A 21955-nucleotide genomic window follows, 5' to 3' on the forward strand; every position below is an offset into this window, starting at 1 on the left:
CCATGAAGGCGAAAATCTAAGTGCTTTCGAGTTGGAAGCTTGACTTTGCCAAGAGAAGAATGCAGGTGGGCAGATGCAGTGCAGGAAGCTCTGGCCCCCTGAGGTATTCTCTCATTTACTGCCCTGCGGGGAATTCAGTCCCTGCTCTGGAAGAGTTTGCAGTTTAGGGTGGGGAAGACAAAGAAAAAGATGATTACAATAGGACTGAGATGAGAAAGCATTTCTCCCTCCCCAGAAAGAGTAGCCTGGGGACCACAAACAAAGCTTTTATTCCTCTCCCAGGGCTGACCATAAATGCACAAGATTTAGCCAATAGTAAAAATTAGAAAAAGCAGACTGAGACAGAATTTCAAATTATACCTGAAACCATAGCACTCCTCCACTCCACTGGGGAAGAAAGCAAATACTCCTTGCAAGAGTTAAGGGGCGTGTGTGTGTGTGTGTGTGTGTGTGTGTGTGTTAGTGTTGTTTAATTTACTCTTGCCTTCTAATTTACTCTACACCATGAATATAGATTATTTTTTAATTTTATTTTTAATAGCATCAGAAGGAAAGGAAGAAGAAAAAAATTGTTCTAGGGGTACTTTTGGAAGAGAATCTGCCAAATAATTTCTTAAGGCCTAATATTCTGACTGACAGCTGGGCTGATGTAATGCTAAAATTCTGGACTAATTTCCCTTCTATTGCCCCATTTAGGGACTGAATTAGCCCATAGTTTTTTGATAAGGGAGGAACTTAGAGCTTGGAAGTTAAAGTCAAGTTAAGTAGGAGTGGTCAGGTGAGTTATTACGCCACCCATGATATGTGGGATATATTTTAAATACTCCACAATATATATTCATATTATCAAGCACTGGCTGAAGATTGACCTCTTTCAGGAAGTCTTAATCTTGAGCAACCCTCCCCCATTGGATCTCTTGTGCAATATTTTGCATCTTCTCTGGCTATCTGCTGCGTGGGCTTGTGGTTTTGGTGATTGGCTACATCAGAACTTCTTGGAAACCAGGTCAGCCTTGGTTTCCTTTGGTTTACTCAGAAGCACAAAGCAACAAGTGCTAATTAATTCCTAATTTGAATATTTTGATTTTTTTTAGAAAATTATTTTGCTGTTTTCCTGAGACAATTTGCTTAACTTTTTGCTGAGAATGAGCTGAATTTCCCCTTTTTTTAGGTAAGAGATAATGGACACTATTCTTAATCATGGAGAATCATATTTTCTTGGCTCAAGGCATAGAGCTTTGAATAAAACCATTTCTAATTTCCAACTTGATGTGAGCAGCAAAAAGAGAATTATAATACATTCAATGTACAGAAAAGAGGAGAAATTGAGTTGGTTATTCAGTAAAATGAACACCCCCAAAATTAAGTATTTCAGAGATTAAGGTCCCTAAATTCCTGAATTTGACAAAGCTAGTTGGCAAAAAATAAAATGAACTAGTTATAGAGTTATCAGGAAAAAATATTATACCTGTGGGGCTGGCTTTGCCTTTTATATTTTGAATACTGTCTGAAACAGGCTAGGCAGAACTTTGTAAAAGTGGAGGAAAAAACCCAACTTTACAAATGTCAAAACTTTCATAGATTTAAGACAGCATCCAGGATAGGTTTGAGAGAGGGATTCATTGTAGTATATATTGAAACCAGACCAGTGTTCTTTTTTATGATCTATGGTTGCTGATCTAACATTCTTTATTGGCACTAGAATTTCACTGAGTGTTTTATGTAGCAAAGGTGACATTTGTAGTCATCTTTTGATTTAATCGCTTCTTCATGCATTCTTTGGGAAAATATTATTTTTTTAAAAATGAGGAGCCTCTGTAGAAAATTACATTTCCTAAGAAAGCAATTTACTAACAGACTGAACTTAAGACTTTGGTTATAGATTAAATTGGATTTCTCTATAATCAGAAATATTCCAAATTCTCACAAAATGCAAGTTAGGAGAAAAGGTGGTTGATAGTTGAGTGTGAGAGACCGAATATACCAATGGACCATAATGCCAATAGAACTCTGACCCACAACCTCTGCAGAACACAGCCCAGGAAGGTTGGGGCTTGGGTAGTGATTGCCAGCTTCTCTGTTTTTTGTGACTCCCACCCCCCAATTATGCCCCCAAACCAATCAGGTGAAATATCCCACTGCAGTCAGCTGCCTCTGGCGTCCCCAGCAACAGGCCCCACCCAGGCCACACCTGGAGCCTTCCTTTTCCCTCTGCGTAGCTTTCCCACTCCTCTGTCTGCCTTCGAGGCTCTGCCAAAAGCAAGTGATGGTGGCTGACTCCCTTCCTCTAACAAACTCTGAATAAATAGCCTCTGTTAGTTCCATCTGGGTAATCTTTGTTTATTTCCCCAAGTGGAAAATATGTAGAACCACAGGTTCTTGAAATTAAGCTGAAAAGATTCTCAGCGGTCTTGTGCTCTATTATCCATTGAAGTACTAAAAGCTTATTAGGCTAATTATTCCACATTTGCCTATAGTCAATCAACCAACAAATATTGACATTCTGCTCTGTGCTCAGTGGTGTGAAAGTTATTGAAATTGTCTTAGAGCAAACTGATATTAAAGAACTGTCAGTAATCAAGTTTGTGTCGAATACCTGCTATAATCAAGACTTGGGTGTCAAACATTGTGTGATTTGACTCTTGGTTTTGCTGTGTCCTAGCTCTCTGAGCTTGGGCAAGTAACTTTGTTTTCAAACCTCAGAATATTCATCATTAAAATGGGGAATAATAAATATCTACTATAAAGGATTGTCATAGATATTAAAATAAATAATTCAGCGAAAATGCTAACACTTGGCCTGACAGTAATAACTGTACAGTATGTTATAACATTGTATTACATGCCCACCATTATTTTAAAATGCAAAAGGTGAATAAAATGTAGATTCTATCCCTGGGGAAATTACCTATTTGAGAGAAAAGAATATATAAGAAGTATACATGGACTGGTTAAAGAACTTTTTGAGACAATGCAAAATTAAGTGTTGAATTGGGTGGCACAGTATATAAGTGCCCTGAGGTTTGGTAGAGGGGAAATTAATGAACTCTAGAATGGTTTGGAAAGAATTTTTGGAAGAGGAGGAAGTTGGTGTGGATCTTGATGACTGGCAAGATTGGGATAGGTGGACCAAAAAAGGCAGGGCTTCCCGGCTCAGAACATCACTCCTGAATGCCCCAAAGCCCCTGTGGCTCTGTGAAGAGCTTGGCTTGCTGGCAATGGAGAACTTGGGTTGCAAACTGTGGGAATTAAGGAAGGCTGAATAGGAAGGGCAGCTTATGGAGGGTGGTCTCAAGAATCAGGCACATAAATGCATTTAAATTTAAATATCCTAAGAAAGTGAGAGGCAATGAATACTACTCTAACATGGTATTTGTGGGAGTTTGATTTAGCTGTGGGGTGGATTAGCAGAAAGGTCAGGGAGACTGAAATTAACAGGAAAGTATTGAATCATCTAGCTGTGGAGTGATGCCCGCCTGGGTTAAGGTGGCTGTGGTTGAAATGGAGAAGGGGAAACTTTAGAGGAAAAATAGCCAGGATTTGGCAAGTAAATGGTCATAGAGAATTCAATATTGGTGATAATTACTACTTATTAGCACTTGCGATGTGGGAGGGGTTATAAAAAAGAAATAGTCTTTACGTAAATAACTGTCCCAAAACTGTGCTCCCCATTCAAAGCAACTTTCTTGAAACTTGCAAGAATTTTAACACTGTGACTGTGCACAGTATGAACTTTATAATTTGCTAAGTTTGGGTGGTACTTTTTAGAGGAATACTGAATTAGAGTCATTATTAAACAAATACATGTACTCATTTTAGTTTACGAATAGCAAACATCGTTAGCCTTTAATAAGTCACATAGCAGGCTACTAATGAATAGCCTTTAGTCAAATGCAAAATTAAGGAGCGCCATGGAAGTGGGCATTGATTTCTTGGAGAGCGAGGCAGGGCCTGCCCTCCTGGAGCACCACCCGCCAGTCTGCCCTGCCACCTGTGGGTGCCACAGCAGATCCTACTTTGAGAACTCTTCTCTGGATAACGTTATTTCTCCTCTCAGCCTGGTTGACTTTCTTAAAGTTGGAGATATAAACCGAAACATTTTCTTCGTATTGAGTGTTTCCACTGAGTCCTTTCTTTGAAATAAGTTGCATTGTACTGTGGGAGTTCATCGGTGCAATTTCAGATTGACTTACTTCATGGCTTGCATAAAAAACCAGGCATGTTTTTCAAGAGCTCTTATGCATTTTTCACAATAAGAACATTCTATGGACTGAACTGTATCCCCTCCAAATTCATATGCTGAAGACTTAACCCCCCAGTGGGATGGTATTAGGAGGCGGGACGTTTCAGAGGTAACTGGGTTTAGACGAGGTCACAAGAATGGGGCCCTCATGCTGGGATCAGTGCCCTTATGAGAAGGGACACCGGAGCTCTTGCTCCTTATCTCCCCCTACCTTTCTTTCTCTCTCTCTCTCTCTGTCATGTTAGGACATGGCAAGAAGGCACTGTCTGAAAGCCATCAAGAAGGCTGTCTCCAGAACCTGATCACACTGGCACCCTGATCTCAGACTTGCAGCCTCCAGAACTGTGAGAAAATAAACTGTTGTTTAAGCCACCTAGTCTATGGCACTTTGTTTTAGCAGCCCAAGTTGACTAATATAGAACCCAAATACTTGGAGACCTTAATTATTGCATGGGGTCCTGTGCTTGATATTCTTTGTGCTTTATCTCATCTAATTCTCACAGTAACGCCGTGAGGCCAGTGTTATTGTCCCTATATTACAGATGAGTAAACTCAGGCTCAAACTGGTTAAAGTAACTTGATCAATGGCACACAACCAACAAGAACAAGGGGAAGAGTCAGGATTTGGACCCAGGTCAATCTGACTCCAAAGCACTATACTTCCTCTTAAAGGCAGGTATAAAATTATAGGTAACTCCAAGTTCATTATGGGAATTGTGAGGACATTGCCAGAGAGAGAGAAGAAGGAGAACTAGTTTGAGGCAAATAGGAGGAAGGGAGCTGGTAAATTTAATTTAAAATTTAATGAGTTTGAGTGATAAGTAAATGTCTGAATGAAAAGTTACCATAGACTATTACTTCCATCCACCAATTTTGAATAATGTATGTCAAGACAATGGCAATGTTCACTGGCAGTTACTATCAAGAGATGTCGCATAGCCTTGTGCTAAGTTCTTAGGGGAAAAGATATGCCAGGGAGATTCTTTTTCTTGTCAGGTGGATTTGGTTTGCAATTAACCACAAAAAGATGTGTCCCTTTGCACCTTCGTCTTTTCCTTTAGTGCTGGCAGCTCTGTCTGCCTTTGCTTCTTTTACCTACATTTAGTATTTAGTACTATGCTAAATCACAAAGGCTTTAAAGGTTTTATTCAAATCCAAAAATGATGTAGAACTGATTAGATGGGTTATTCTCATCTGAAAAGAACCGAGGGAGTCAGAAGAGAGAGATTCAGTTCAATACTTGGTATAAAAAACTAAGCCAGCTGGAGAAGTTCTCAGATTAAACCTAATTCGGCATTACTTAGGAAAAAAAATCCATCCGGGACATAATTCATCAGCAAGGCTCATACTCGGCTGCCTTGCTCTGCCAAATGGATCCTAGGTACACTACCACTTCGCAGAGACAGAGCTGCTGCCAAGATTCCTGCATAATAGCGCGGAGCAGAGCTGGTTATGCAGATTTGGAAAGACTTTCCTCGTACTCTACACCCTTAGGATGAGTCAATCAAGATAGCATTTATGAAAATGCCTTTTGTAAGAAGAGAGTTTTGTGGGAGGATGCGGCTCATTCTTTAATTTTCAAGATAAAAATTCATCATGGGGAAATAAAGAAGCTGAAGCCAGCTGTGGAGCCAGTTAAATAAGTAAAACCACTTTACCTGCCTGACTGTAAACTGTAAAATGAAACATTGCGTTATCTGACGTTTGGATCCAGTAGATCTATTATGGCTTAAGTATTAGAAAAACCTGGCTTCAAACGTTATGTTTGCCGCTTGGTAGCTGTGAGGCTGTGAGCAGGTTACCTAAGCTCATGGAGTGAAAGTCTTCTCACCTACACAAGGGGGCTGAAGCTACCTTATTTTTTCTGGAATTTTTGTTAGGAAAACATGAAGCAAGTGAAGTACAGGGTCGGGACAATGTTAGGTACATTTCACCCCATGACCTAGAGTCTATGCTTCAGCAAAGTCTGACTAAAGTTTAGATATCTCTTCCTTTCTGATTTCATAGACTTCAAAGCACAGTGTCACCACCACTGGCCTTTGGGGCCATCTTATGGGCTCAGAGGTTGGTCTAACCTTTCTGGGTCCCCCAAAGGCCCTGTCACTTGTCTTCACATTGCCTCACATGGTGAGGCATGTTGTTTGGAAGTGAATAGTCTGGAAGCCACTGATAGTCTGGGTTCAACTTGGGTGCTCATCTAACAGGACTTTGAAAGGAGATGCCAAAGAGAAATAATGGGAAAGTTAATACAAGACAGTGCTTGCAAGGACTGGGGTGAAGTGCAGAACTGGGCTTCAAAGTAAGAGTGAGTCTGTGGCTCCTAGAAACACTGATTGATCTTGAAAAATCGAATGCCTGTGTCTGGGGTGCATCCCAAAGCTACTGAATTGGAGTTGAAGTTTGGGGAAGACACTCGGGACAGAAACCTGTATTTTCTTAGTGCCTTCTCCCTGTTTGCGTTGGCAGAGGTATGTTTATTTCATTACTCTTCTGCAACCAAGTTTAGCTTTGTTGAGTCTTTATATTTTGTTTTAATTTATTTTTATTTTGAGATAAGTTTTAAACTTTTAGAAGTGCTGCAAAAACAGTACATCTTTCACCCAGTTTCCCTTTATGTTAACATCTTCTATAAACGTAGAACCTTTATCAGCACTAAGAAATTAACCTTGGTGCAGTACTACTAGCCAAATAACAGAACTCACTCATATTTCATCAGTTTCTCATTGATTTTTTTGTGAACCAAGACCCCACCCTGTATTCAGCTGTCACATCTCCCCGTCTCCTCCAACTGGTGACAGCTCTTCAATCTTTCTGTATTTTTCATGACTTTTGAATACAGCTGGCTAATTATTTTGCAAATTGCCTGTCAGTTTAGGTTCTGGTGCTTTCTCGTAATCAGATGGAGGTTATGCCCTGTTGGGAAGGACACCGCCGACGTGCTGTGCCCTCCTCAGTGCAGCGCATCGGGAGCATGTCATGTTGACACATATTTCTGCTGATTTTATTTTATTTTTTTATTTCAGAGTATTACAGAGGTACAAATGCTTTGGTTACATAAATTGCCTTTGTACCACCCGACAGGAGTGCCCATCCCCCAGACAGCACGCACCGCATCCCTTAGGCGTGGATTTGCCCATCCCCCCTCCCCCCTTGCTGATTTTAACCTTGGTCACCTGGCTGAGGGGATGTCTGCTAGGATTCTCTGTTGTAAACTTACTATTTTTCCATTGTAATCACAGTAACATAGATGAGGAAGATATTTGAGACTCTGCAAATATCTTGCTGTGGCTTAACCATTCACCCTTTAATGTTAGCATTGATCAGTGGATTTTGCCTGCAGCAGTTATATTGCTGATTTTCCATTTCCCTCATTCCTTCTTTCTTTACTAATTGGGATTCTTTTGTAAGGAAGAGTTGTTGCTTCCTTCTATGTATTTATGTATTCAACTATTTATTTATATCAGTATGAACTCATGGATATTTATTTTTATCCCATGGTCTATGATCCAAAAGTATTTTTATTTATTTGTTGCTCAAATTGTTTCAATCTTGGCCATTGGGAGCTTTTTCAGGTTGGCTCCTATGTCCCTTTGCTAGACCCGTCCTTTCTTTCTTTTCATCCTCCCTTCCTTCTTCCCTCCCTTCTCCTTCTCTGCCTCTCTTTCTCTCTTTGTTTCAACTCTTTCTTACTTTCTGTAACCACAAGGTCCTCTAGGCTCACTTTGCATTTTCCCAGGCTCATCTCTGCAACCAACCAGTTCTCCGAGAACCCTGGTTTCTTGGTCTGGAGAAAGATCTTAGAAACCAGGTGCTGAGCAAGTACACTCACTGCTGCGAGGTTGCTTTGCTTCTACCCCTCTCAGTGGACAGTAAGAAATACACACGTATAGTAACTCGCACAGACACATACGTCAGAATTTTTCAATTGATATATCTGTGGGGGTACACGTGTGTATGTATACATGAACATAATAAACGACAATATGGTAACATAGGGGTCATTCTAGCCTTCCCTCTCTCCTTATTTGTGGCTTCCTTCTCTAACAGTGAGAAACCTGGCTCTCTTATCTACAATGTATTTATTTATTTGTTCAACTTTAGCATATAAATAAAGAAATTTCAGAATTCCTAACCCATCCTTCTGTGAGAACAAAAGTCACCAATTAGACCATAGTGTTTGTGTATAATTGTGTCCACGCACAGCATTCAGAGAAGACACCCCTTTCAATGTGACTTAGGTTAGCACCTTTCTTTCCTGTCCACTTTAGTGTGGTTGTGTGATTTATTTGCAGCACAGTTAGAATGATCTGTCACACTCTGCATTCCATCTTTAACCCACAACCTTGTTGAATTTTTTCTTAACGTGCAGTAATATTTGGGTATTTCTGTGTATGTACATCTATAAGGTTGACAAATATTTAGAGTAATATAGCCACTGTCAGAGTTTTGTATAGAACAGTTGTATCACCCCCAAAGCCCCTGTGCTACTTCTTTAAAGGTACTTCTGCCCACCCCATGGTCCTGGCTTCATTTACTTGTTTTCTTCCTTATTGTTTTTCCTTTTCCAGAATGCCATATAAACAGACGCATACAACATTTAGTCTTTCGGGTCTGAGTTCTTTCATTTAACAAAATGCATTTCAGATTCATCATGCTGTTGCATGAATTCCTTTCATTGCTGTGTAATATTCCACTGTGTGGCTGTACCTCAGTTTGCTAAATGAAGCAGCAGTGTATGAGAGTCCAGTTGCTCTACATCCATGTGAGCACTTGGTATTCACAGATTTTTTGATTTTAGATCTTCTTTAGGCATACAGTGTTGCTTTATTTTTGTTTTAAGTAGCATTTTCCTAATGATTAGTGATGTTTAGCACAGAAAGTGTCTGCTTAGACCTTTTGCCTCTACTCCTTTTTTGGGTCATTTGTTTTTTTACTAAGTTTTGAGAATTCTCTATATATTCTAGATATAAGTCCTTTGTCAGAAATGTAATTGAAAATATTTTCTCCCAGACTATGGCTTCTGTTTTCATTCTCTTAATAGTGTCACTTGCAGAGCAAAAGTTTTAATTTAACAAAAGTCCAATTTATTAATCTTTTTCTTTTATCAGTTAATGCTTTTGGTATTCAATCAAAAAACCCTCTACATAGCCCCCACACACAGATAACACAATTTTCTGCTATAATTTCTTCTGGAAGTTTTATAATTCCATATTTTACATTTAGGTTTATGATCCCTTTTGAGTCAAGTTTTGTATAAAGTATGAGGTAAAGTGTGAGGTTTTTTTTCTTTTTGCATACAGATGTTCAAATGTTCTGTAACCATCTGTTGTAAAGATTATCCTTTCTTTATTGAATTGCCTTTGCATCTTTGTAAAAAATCATTTGACTGTAATTGTGAGGGTTTATTTCTGGGCTCTTCTTTCATTTCATTGATATATGTGCCTATCCTTTTACCAACACCACACTGTCTTTTTTTTTCAGTTTGGGGAGCACTGGCCACACCCACAGAACCGGCTCCCTTGAGAGCCCACACAGCCCCGGTGGAGTGTGCCCAGCACACTGTCTTGAATACTATCTGAGTAGTGTGAGTTTTCCTTCCTTTTTTCCTCTTTTTCAAATTGGTTTTATATATTCTAGTTTATTTGCCTTTCCATATACATTTTATAATCAGCTTCTTAATAGTTACATAAAAGCCATGCTGGGATTTTGATTTATAGATCAAATTGGAGAGAATTAACATCACTGATATCTCTTCTCATGTGTCAGCTTGACGAGGGTACAGTCACCAGTTATTCAACCGAACACTAAACCAGGTGTTGCTGTGAAGGTATTTTGCAGATGTAATTATAGTCTAACTATAGTTACCTAAAGATATAATCAGTTGACTTTAAGTAGGGGAAGATTCTCCTGGATAATCCAGGTAGATCTGAGTCAATAAACTGAAAGGCTTTAATAGTAGGGCTGAGACAGCTCCAAAAGAGAGGAGAAACTCTGCCTGTGGACAGCAATTTTGATAGGGTGTCTGTGGAGTTCCACCTTGGTTGTAGGCTTCTTTCCCTGCTGCCTGTGGATGACAGCTTTGGCTTGTGCCTGTGAGCTCTAGTTTGCCAGTGATCTTCCTGTCTTGACTGCCAGACCTATGGATTTCAGACATAAGCCAATTACTTGTTATTAATTTCTCTCTCTTATCTGTCTGTCTATCTATTTAATCTGCCTCCTACTGATTTTGCTTCTCTGGTTGAATGCTGAGTGAAACAACATCTTAATAATATTTAATGCTCCAAACAATGAAAGTGATATATCTCCATTATTTAGGGCTTTGATTTCTTTCACCATCATCATTTGTATGTACTTTTTAGCATAAAAATCATGCCTATATTATGTTAGTTACACTCAAGTATTTAATTCTTCAGTGCTATCATAAATTACATTCCTTTTAAAAATTTTGAAGTCTAATTGTTTATTGATACTATAAAGAAATATAATTATTTGTATGCAGACATTCTATGAAAATGCTAAATTCATTTATTAGTTCTAGTAATTATTTGTTTTTTTTTTGTTTTTTTTTTAGATTTTCTATACAGACAATACTATTGTCTATAAATAGAGACAATTTTATTCTTTTCTGATGGATACAGATTTTTGTTTTCTTGCTGTATTGAAATGGCTATGACTTCCAGTAAAATGTTGAGTAGGAGTGGTAAGAGAAGACATCTTTGCCTTGTTCCAGAATGTGGGGAAAAGCACGTAGTTTTACACAATCAAATATGATGATGTCCTTTATTAGGAGATGCCCTTTGTCAGATACAGAAAGTTCCCTAAGGATTGCTGAATTTTGTTGCATGTTTTTCTGCATCAACATTAATTTTTTTCTGCTTACTTTTATTTTAAAACTTACCTTAAATTTTTATTTTGAAATGATTATAGATTCCCATGAGTTTGTAAATACATTGACAGATTTTTGAATGCTAATTCAGCTTTGCGTTCCTAGGATAAACCCCACTTGGCCGTGATATATTTTCCTTTTTATATATTGATGGATTGATTGGTTAATATTTCATTGAGAATTTTTTTGTGTATGTATATGTTCATGAAGGATATTAGTCTGTAGTTTTCTTTTCTTAAAATATCTTTGACAAATTTTGATGTTAGGGTAATACTGGCCTCATAAAATGAATTGGGAAATCTTTCCTTCCTTTCTGTGTTCTAGAAGAGATTGTATAGAATTGTATTTTTTAAAAATATTTTGTAGAATTTACCAGTGAAACTGTCTGAGACTAGAGGTTCAACTTACTTCCCTCCTCCCCTGTGTAAAAATAAGTTTTACCTCCATTTGCATATTTTTTCAATATTTTTAATCTATGAGTGTATTTGTTCTTTGGATTCTGTTTTCAACAGTTCTTGCATCTTCTTGATTCCATTATTGATTAAAGAATAGAATAAAATCTCTAACACATGTACAGTTTTATTTCTGTTTGAGAGTCATGGTTTTACCTTTTAATGAACCTTATCTTTTAACAAGGCTACGCATTTGGCACAAAGTAATGCTTTTACTACATTCTAAAAATTTTGTTACATATATTTTAGTTACTGCTCATTTATAAATATTTTATAATTTGAATTATTCTTTCTTCCTTGATCTCTAAGTTGTTTAGAATTTTAAAAAATTTGTAAACACGTTTTTTTGTCCTGATTTATTTTGTCATTCACTTCTAACTAATTTTCAGTGTGGCCTGAGAATACAGTCTGTATCTTATCATTTTTGAAGTGTGTTAAAGCTAGCTTTATGACTTAGAATGTGGTCAATTTTCAAAACTGCAGTGTTTGTGCCTTTTCTAAATGTAGATTCTTTAATTGTGGGATATAACATTCTCTATATACTCATTGGATGAAGCATATTATTTTTCCTTTCTAGATCTTTTATTGCTAGTTTTATTGTCTGCTTTATCTATTGATTACTAAAAGAGAAGTATTAAGCATTCTACTGGAATGATGGATATGTCCATTTCTTGTAGTTCTGTGAAGCCATGTAAGTGTAGAACTGCAGTATACACAAATTTAGAGTTGTTTTATCTCCCAGCAAAATGAGCATATATCATTATGACCCTTTTGATCCCTTTTTCATTTTGTCTGTTATTCTTATGGTCACCTAGCTTTCTTTTACTTAGCATTTGTTCGATATATTAGTTAGGGTACAGGCTAAATTACAATAACACAGATGCCCACTAAGAATGGCTTAAATGAGAGAGAAGACTATTTCTCCCTACTCTGTAATGATCTGGAGGTGGCCAGTACAGAGATTACGGGATACCTTGGTTTCCATAACAGCAGGGACCCAGGTGCCTTCTGTCTCAATGCTTTGCCAGCCTCTTAGTGAGGAGGAGGCTCATCCCATGGTCAACAATGGCTGCCCGCAACCCTGACCCCTCTGAGCAGGAGGCATATGTATTTGTTTTAAAGACCTGACCTGGAATTGCATGTCAATTCAATTAACTTCATGTTTGCTATATCTAAATACAAGGGAGGTTAACAAATGTGGTATTTAGCAAGATGTGCATGTATCTAGTTAATATTTTGATATTGAGGGAGAATGATGGTCTATTCTAAAATTAATATGTCTGTCTCCAATCTATCCCTACTCTGTATCTTATAATTTTATATTTTAGAGCAGGAGTCAGCAGATTTTTTCTCTAAGGAGTCAGATACCAAATATTTTAGCTTTTGTGGGTCACAAGTGGTTTCTGTCACATGTTCTTTTTTTCCAACCATTTAAAACTGTAAAGACCATTCTTAGCCAAAGAACCATACATAAATAGGCAGGTGTCTGACCTAGCTCATGGCTGTGGTCTGCCAGTCCTGCATTAGTTTTACTTATAAACAACATGGAAAAAAATTATCTGAATAACTTAACATCTTTTAACTCAACAGTTTAATCATACTGTTTATTGAGCTTCTCATACATGTAGATTTATTTCCTATTATGTGCATTCTGGTTTTGGGTTTTGTTTTCCCCTCTCCTACTCTCCACCTTTATTTCCCTTACTCGTGGTTAAGATTTTTTCTTCCAATTTTTTAAATCAACATTGGTTTGAAAATTATATGCTTTATGTCAAGTATTTGGTTGTTATTCCAGCTGGTTTTATCACACATATTTAGCAATTTCTTAAGAAAAAAATTAATATCTTTACTCTCTCCAAATAATTCTAAAGCTGATTATCCCCTCTTAAGCTCTATACTATTTTGTCTATTGTCCTAATTCTATCTTTTTTAAACCCCACAAATTTGATATTATTATTCTTTTATGATCAATAAGAATTTGAATTTCCTATACATTTACCAATATCTTTGCTTATCATTCCTTCTTGCATATCAGACCTTCCATCTGGGCACATTTTCTTTTGTTTGAAATACCTCTTTTAGACTTTTCTTTAGTGAGTATCTCTTAGTGGGAAATTCTCCTAGGTTTTGGTTATTTGAAAATATATTGATTTTGCCTTTGCTCTTATAGAAAGGTTTTGCTGAATATAAAATTATAGTTTGAAAGTTAATTTCTCTCAAAACTGATGAAAATATTATTCTATTTCTTTCTAACTTCCATTTTTGCTGTTGAGAAATCAACTTTCAATATACATTTTTCATTGTATTTATTTATCTATCTATTTATTTTTTAGGGAAAGGGTCTTGCTCTGTCACCCAGGCTAGAATGCAGTGGTTGCTCACTGCAGCCTCAAACTCCTGGCCTCAAGCGATCCTCCTGCCTTGGCATCCCAAAGTGCTGGGATTATAGGTGTGAGCCACCTCACCATGGCTTCATTTTTTAATTTGAATTTTAGTTTTATTGTGGTAAGAACACTGAACATGAAATTTACCCTCTTAACAGATTTTTAACTGTACAATACAATTTTATTAACTAATATTGTTGCCGCAATGCTGACCAGCAGATCTCCCGAATACATTCACCTTGCATTACTGAAACTTTACATCCTTGCATAGCAACGCCCCCTTTTCTCCTCCTCCCTTAGCTCCTGGCAACCACCATTCTGCTCTCTGCTTCTGTGAATTTGACTATTTTAGATTGCACATATAAGTGAAATCATGCAGTGTTTGTCCTTTTCTGACTCCTATAAATTATTTTTTTGTTATTAGTCTATTTTCTATGCTTGCTTTTAGTTCTTTTTTTGTTTTTCGTATTCTATAATTTGAGCATGATGTATCTAAATGTGTGTTGGGGTTTCTTGGATCTGAAGATTAATATGTTTCAATAATTTTTAAAAATTTTCATCCATTTTTTCTTCAAGTATTTGCTCTTTCTTTTTCTTTCTATTATTTCCTCCTGGAACTCTAATTAGGAATGCAATAGACCTTTTCATTTTACCCTCCACATCCTTTAATCTCTCTTGTACTTGCTAATATTTTTTTCTTTGTACTGCATCTGGACAGTATCTTCTGATCTGTTTTCTATTTCATGAAATGCCTCTTCAGCTGTGTCTGGTCTGTTGTTTAATCAGTCCCTTGAGTGCTTGCTACTCCTGATAGTCTCGTATATGGTATGATCTATTATTGATGAGGCCTCTGTGTGGAGAGAAAGGGGAGATGTTGTCGATTTCTCCTTAGTTGCTTCCTGCTTGGACTGAGTTTTGATGAGCTCCTTATTGGCCTGTAGTCATTGGCTTATACACATGTCCCACAAGAATCTACTTGTTCTTGACTGCTGTCCCTTTCCCCTCCAGGTACAAGCTGTGCCACATGGAGTACATGTGGCAGTCTCTATTCTCAGTAGATCCATGGTATCTGTTGACGGCACTTTCTCAGGCATGTGGCTATTGGCAGTGTCCATTCTCTTACGTCTTGTGTCTGTTCTTTTGTAGACCAAAGTGTCCTCTTAGCCCAGGAGTGACAGTCAAATGGTTACAGGTCATCAGTTCACCTTTGATCCCTTTCTGCATCAGCTGGCAGAGGTGGGGTTGGTGACTCCACTGATCTTTGGCTTGTTGCCAGAGGAAGATGAGAAAATATTCATGGCTACAGCTACACAGCTTACAGGAAAGCCATAGTTTGCATTTTGAGTTTTATTTATTATATTTTTTATTTCCAGAACATCTATGTGATTCTTTTCACATCTGCCTGATGGTTGTTTATACATTATAAGAAATTATGTTAAAATTATATCCCATTCTACTAAGTGACATATCACAAGAATGGAAAAACAAGCACCATATGTCCTCACCATCAAATTGGTATTAACTGACCAATACTTAAGTGCACATACAGTAGTAACATTCATCAGGTGTCAGGCAGGTGGGAGGGGAGAGGAGGGGATGGGTATATTTACACCTGATGGGTGGAATGCGTACTGCCTGAGGGATGGACATGTTTGAAGCTCTGACTCGGGCAGGGCAAAGACAATATATGTAACCTAAACATTTGTACTCCTGTAATATGCTGAAATAAAAAATAAATAAATAAAATAAAATATATAAATGCAAATTGTATCCTTGAGTCAGAATTTGTTTGGTTCTACCAGTCATCCAAAGGTATCACCATCTAAAGACATTTAAATTAAATTTTTCCTGTGAGCTTTTTCAGACTGCACAGGTGGGCATATATTTGGACTGTCATGCATCATAGGAGCCCTTTGTGATTATGAATTATCAACAGAGTTGTTGTTTCTTACCCTCCACTCAGCACCAAAGTTGAGAAAGGCAGATTTCTTGACTAGCCCGTGCCTAGTAATAGATTTATTCTTGCTCATCCCCATTCTGGGGACATACACCACTGGGGTTTCAGCTTAACAAGATGGGTTCTATTAGACTTTCCATTGAGAGATCCTTAGTTTCAGCATTTGTATAGTCATCACAGCAGAAGCCCAAGGTTTCTAGGACTAAGCAGGTATCTTTAGAGCACAACTTGCTTTGGTACTTGCCTGCCTCCTAGAATGCCTGATTTTGCTGTGGTTTTTAGCCCTGCAAATCACCTATTAGTATGTCAGCTCACACTGCGTCTAAAAATGTGGTTTACATTTTATAAAATACGTTAGTATTTTTTATTACAAGAGTCATTCTATCATGGTAGCAGTTCTCAAATTTTTTAGTCTTAGGATCACTTTGATACTCTTAAACATTATTGAAGGTCCCAGAGTTCTATTGGTTATGTAGATTCTAACTATTAATATTTACCATGTTGTAAAGAAAACTGAGAAATTTTAGGAATATGTATCTATTAATTCATTTAAAATATAATAAACCTATTATACATTATCTTAACACTTTTTATGGGCAATAACTATATTTTAAAGAAAAATAGAAGTGAGAAGAGTGGCATTGTGTTACATTTTTGCAAATCTCTTTAATGTCTGACGAGAGAAGATAGCTAGGTTCTCTTATCTTCTTTTACATTTTAATCAGTTATGATGTTGCATATTAGATAGAGTCTGGAAAACTCCACACTTGAGGGAAAACAAGAGTGAAAAAGTAAAATAGCATCTTAGTATTATTATGAAAACAGCTTTGACCTCGTAGGCCTCTGACAGTATCTCAGGGATCTCCTGGGCTACCTAGAACATACATCCTTTGGAAACCTAGTCTCAAGAACTTGAATTTATTTTTTTAAACTCTATAGTTTATTCTGCTGAGCATATCTGGATGAGACCATTGCAGAATCCTGAGCATTTTCAAAGAATTAGGTATTTCAAAAAGGAGGGGGCCAGAAGTGGAAGACAGAGAAAATCCAAAGCTCAACTTTACTTTCTACTTTCCTCACTGGTTCCCCTGAGATGGACATTTCTGATCTTCTTCTCTCTTCAATTTCACCCTCTTTTTCTACCAGACATTCAAATCTGCTTTGCTGGGCCCTTTATACAACTTCAGTTTATGAATCCTGATAGTCTGTTTTTTAAAAAAAGAAAGAGTAAAAATTTTGATTATTTAGAAGAAATAAAATTTCAGACAGACCCATGCTAGTAAAAATGAGCGTGCCTTTGTTCGAGTTTCAAAATTCTGATTTGTGTATGTAAAAATTCAGCTTTACACGACACATAAGTGATGAATGAATTTCTGACTTTTGTCAAAGTCAATTGCTTTTATTTAAAAAGCCAAGTTGACATCATGAAAGTTCTCTGAAATCACTTTATCTTTTAGAAATATGGGCAAATGGAATTTGAAAACATCAGTATATTGGATATTTATGTAAAAGGAAAGTTCTTGGCCTAGATTCTTACATTTAAAAGTCTTTTAAACAAACAAATACCCTAGCTAAAGCACATGGTTTTCTCACAATAACTCTTACTGTTCAAAATTATAGTGTGTGATTATCTCTAAAAAAACGATGAAGCCTTGATTTTTATGGTTGATTAACTAGGTTATTGCAAATCACGTCAGCTTTGAGTTTGGCATGTCTCCCAGAACTCAGACTTCCCAGGCGAAGCTCAAAGTTTCTTTTTCCATAACAAAGATTTGAATCTATAAAATCCCTTGAGATTTCTTGCATCCAAAACAGACATTTCCCAGGGTTTCATATGGTTTTCTGGAAAGCTCTTGACCCAACAAGTAGTTCCATATGGAGGCATCTGAGCTAATGAAGCTTCATTTCCTGTGAATTCATCTTACTTTATATATTTTATTAGAGTCATTCTTTCAATAGGCATCAGTCTCTCCCTTTTCTGTGCCATCCTGTGTCACGTGAGGGAAGCCACAGTCATCACCAGTGATGTGACAAGGTGTGTTACTTGTCATTCTTTTAGCAATCATGTTAGCAGGGTATGTTATTATATCCTTTGGGTTTTGTTAGGTGACTTTGTATAGCTTTGTAACAGGGTCTGTGCAGAGTGAGTGGCAATTAGGTCTCAAAGTATATGTCCTAGTTAGTAGAACAACAGGAATGTTCTGAAAAAGTGAGGTTTCTGGACAATGGAGGACTCAACACAATGGGGATATTTTAAGTTTAAAGATCTATATTTAATTTCAAGTTTGCCTGGGAAAAACACTTAGTCTCTTGGTAGCAGTTACTGTTAATGTTTCCCCCAAATCCTCTGGGATCCCTTTTACCATATATTTGCACCCACCCCCTAAGCTTCTGTGTGCCTTGGCTTCTAAAGGTTGGCACCTATGGCTTTCTTTGGAGAACTGTTCTCAGGCTTCTGAACCCAATATCCCTTATGCCAGAGAGCCCAAAGTGCCTGGGAGTATACATTTCCTCTCATCCCACTCCCCGGGGGCAGCTCACTGCCAGTGGCCAGTGAGGGGGACATAGAGTGGGGGTGGAGTATAAAGCCTCACCCCTTTGCAGAGCTCTCCCGCTGTATCAGGCCAAGGCTGGGACTTTGCCTGCAATCACACCATTGCTAAATTGGGGGTATGAACTCTTACCTTAAAGGCTTACTGTATAGGTGAGACGGCATAGCATTTGTAGACGTATTGGTAAACAGTAAAATGTCCTGTCCCCGAATGACTTGCTCTGTTCACAAGGCAGGGATGTCACGTAGATAGCGCTGCCCAAGCACTGAGCTGACAGTGCCCTAGTCCATGCCTGGTGATTTAAATAAAAGGCATGATCAGCTAGTTCGGGCCAAAGCAAAATGAAATGGATAAGAACATTTAAAAACAAATTAACCTCTTAGTTGCTAAAATTATTTAAAAAATTAAAAGCTGTTGATGGGAATATTCTTAAGAAATGATTATTCTAATATTTATTGACAGAGTTTTTTGCTGCCTCGTGGCTATCAAAAGTTGGAATATTGGGCATTGCATGTGCATGGAGCTTTTCCTGTTATGACAGGGTGGATGGTGTAAATCCCAGGAAGAAGGAACATGCCACCAGCAGGGTCCGAAGATTTTGCCTTACTGAAGAAATCTCTGATATAACACTGCATATTAGAAATCTACGTTTCTTATAAAAGTGAAATATAAAATGCCAGGGCCACCTGCCTTCCTGGGCAATACAGCAACAGCTTCTTGTTTCCAAATTAATTGTTAAATCAAATGCCCAGAACCTTCTGTCAATTGGTTTTCTTTATATTCAGAAAATTTACCTCTTTATTTTCACTATCAATGTCCTTCACTGTCAATATCTTTCCAAAAATTATCTCATCTTTTCACTTCACTGTAACAGGTTTATGTAGTGCCTGCTACGGGTTTATGTGCTATGCCTCTGCCCTTGCAGAGCCTTCATCCTAGGGCCAACGCATCAGCATGTCAGAAAATAAATTGTCATATTACTACAACACGGTAACTGTTTCAACAGGTATTAATAACATACCGTTAGGGCGTCTTACAGAGCTCTTACAGAGCAACTGATCTACCTGAAGGTACGGGAAAACCTCTCCGAGAAGGTGATATTTGAAGTGGATCTTAAAAGATGATTAAGGATTAAGAACGGGGTGACATGTTCTAAGGATAGGGAATAGTGTGTACCAAGGCCAGAAAGCAAAGAATTGAGTTCATTTTGGGTGCATGGAGGTAGGTAGTGGAAATGAATCTAACAAGGTTATTTATAGCCAAGTTTTCAGCAGAATTTTGGGTATTGGTTTGCTGCTACCGCACAGTGAGCTGAGTGTTTTAGACAAAATCTCTGGCCTCCATGTGTAGGGAAGCCACTGGTTACAGATAAAGAAGTGTCATGTTAGTTCCAAGTTACAGGTATGAGGCCCCAGATGCAGACAGTGGCAATATGAAGATAAAGGAGATGTTGGATTTGAGAGATATTTCTGAGAGAACTGGTAGAATTTTCTGAGCAACTTGAAGTGGAAGGTGACAAAGGAATTGAGGTGTCAGACGTCATGTGGATGCCTTCAAGTACTTCCAGATGGCTCGATTCCCTCCACCTCTTCACTGACCAGGTGCTGGCTGGGTGAGCCTTTCGAGCATGGTATGCTTACCTGCGGTTTTTCTGGGAACTTACCCTGCCTGATGTTCTCTGAACTCCCCAGATCTGTAGCTGTGGTTTGATGTCTGTGATTAATTTTGAAATATTCTCAACCATTATTAGTTCAAATATCTCTTCTGTTCAATTTTCTCTTGTTTCTCCTTCAGTATTCCAATCACGTGTATGTTAGAGCTTCTGATACTGGCTGTGTTCTTAGATGTTCTGTTCTCTTTTTTCTCCCATTCTTTTTCCTCTTTGCGTTTAGGTTCGAGAAGCTTCTGCTGACCTGTTGCGAAGTTCACTGATTCTTTCCGCAGCCAAGCCCGTCTACACATGAGCCCAAATACGGCTCATTTCTGTTATGGCGTTTTTGATCTCTAGCGTTGCCTTTTGATTTTTTCTTAGCATTTTTATCTCTCTGCTTACATTATCCATCTGTTCTTGCATGTTATCTACTTTTTCCATGAGCGTCTTTAAAATATTAAACAGTGTTATTTTAAATTCCCTGTCTGAGAATCCCAACATCTGTGTCACATCTGCATCTGGTTCTGATGATTTCTTTGTCTCTTCAGACTGTATATATATATATATATATATATACACATACATATATGTGTATATATATATTTATTTCTGTCTTTTAGCATGCCTTTTCATTTATTGCTGAAATCCAGGCATGCTGTGGTGGGTAAGAAGAATTGAGATAAATAGGACGTTAGTGTGAGGATTTACATTAATCTGATTAGATACCGGGCTGTGTTTAATATTTGCTGTAGCTGTAGCTACGAGATTGCTCTTGTGTCTTTGTTTTTATCTCTTCATTTAGGGCTTACCTCAATATTCCTCCTCAGAGAGAGTCTGCCTCTTGCAGCTCGTTCAACCAAAATCTGCTGTCATTTTACTGGAACCCTATTAGTGTGGTGATAAGGTGTAGGGGAGAGAGACCTAGAATCTTCTGATTAAATCTCAGCCTTTTAGATGGCCTGTGTCTCTGGCCTGTGACCTTCCTGAGTGTCTCTATCGTGACGTGGCCTTTGTTTCTCCCGACCTCATTCCCTCTCCTGACTGAGGAGTTCCCAATCTACTTCCTCTCTCCTCTCTCTCTCTCTCTGTGGTGTTTCATCTTAGCTGAGACAGGAAGGCTGAAGAGGGCTGGAGTTGGAAGGAATCCTTTTTATCCAGGTGAGCTGGGGTTTCAGAATTGAAATCTTGCAAAGTCACTTTCCGCGGACAGTAGGCCTTTGTTATGGAGAATAATTAAGTGGTTAATCTTCCTCACTCCCTGATAGAGTCACAAGAGGATCTTTAAAAAAACTTTTTTATGTATCACTGTGAGAACCTGATGAGTTTCCTGGAGAGAAAGTCCAGGAATGTGAGTGGGGTTTCCTGAAGACTTCAGCCTCTAGGAGTTTCTCACTCTCAAGCAAATCCACCTTCTGCCTCCAGCAATTCATCAACATCACCAGTGAACTGCTCCTTCCAGTTTATGACTCTAGTGGCTTTCGCTCCAGTAAGCAGCCCTGGGTTTCTGGATCTCTCTAGATGCACCTGACTCTCCAGATTCCAGAGTGACAGTTTGCCCAACAACTCCAGTTCTGCGATAGGTCCAAGGAAAATCACTGATTTTCAGTTTATTCAGCTTTTTCTTGTTTTAAGACAGGAGTGACAACTTCCAGGCTCTTTATGTGCTAAGCAGAAACTGGAAATCGATTCATTCTTTTGAGAAATGGAGTCAAATCATCTCCTCATGCACCACTACCCTCAGTCACTCCCACAATGCCCACTCTGGGTGGCTCCTGCAGCCTCTCCCTTCCTTGTAATTTCTACATGCTCTATGCTTCTTGTCTAAGACTC

Source organism: Eulemur rufifrons, chromosome 3, assembly GCF_041146395.1.
Source record: "Eulemur rufifrons isolate Redbay chromosome 3, OSU_ERuf_1, whole genome shotgun sequence".
NCBI classification, from domain to species: Eukaryota; Metazoa; Chordata; class Mammalia; order Primates; family Lemuridae; genus Eulemur; species Eulemur rufifrons.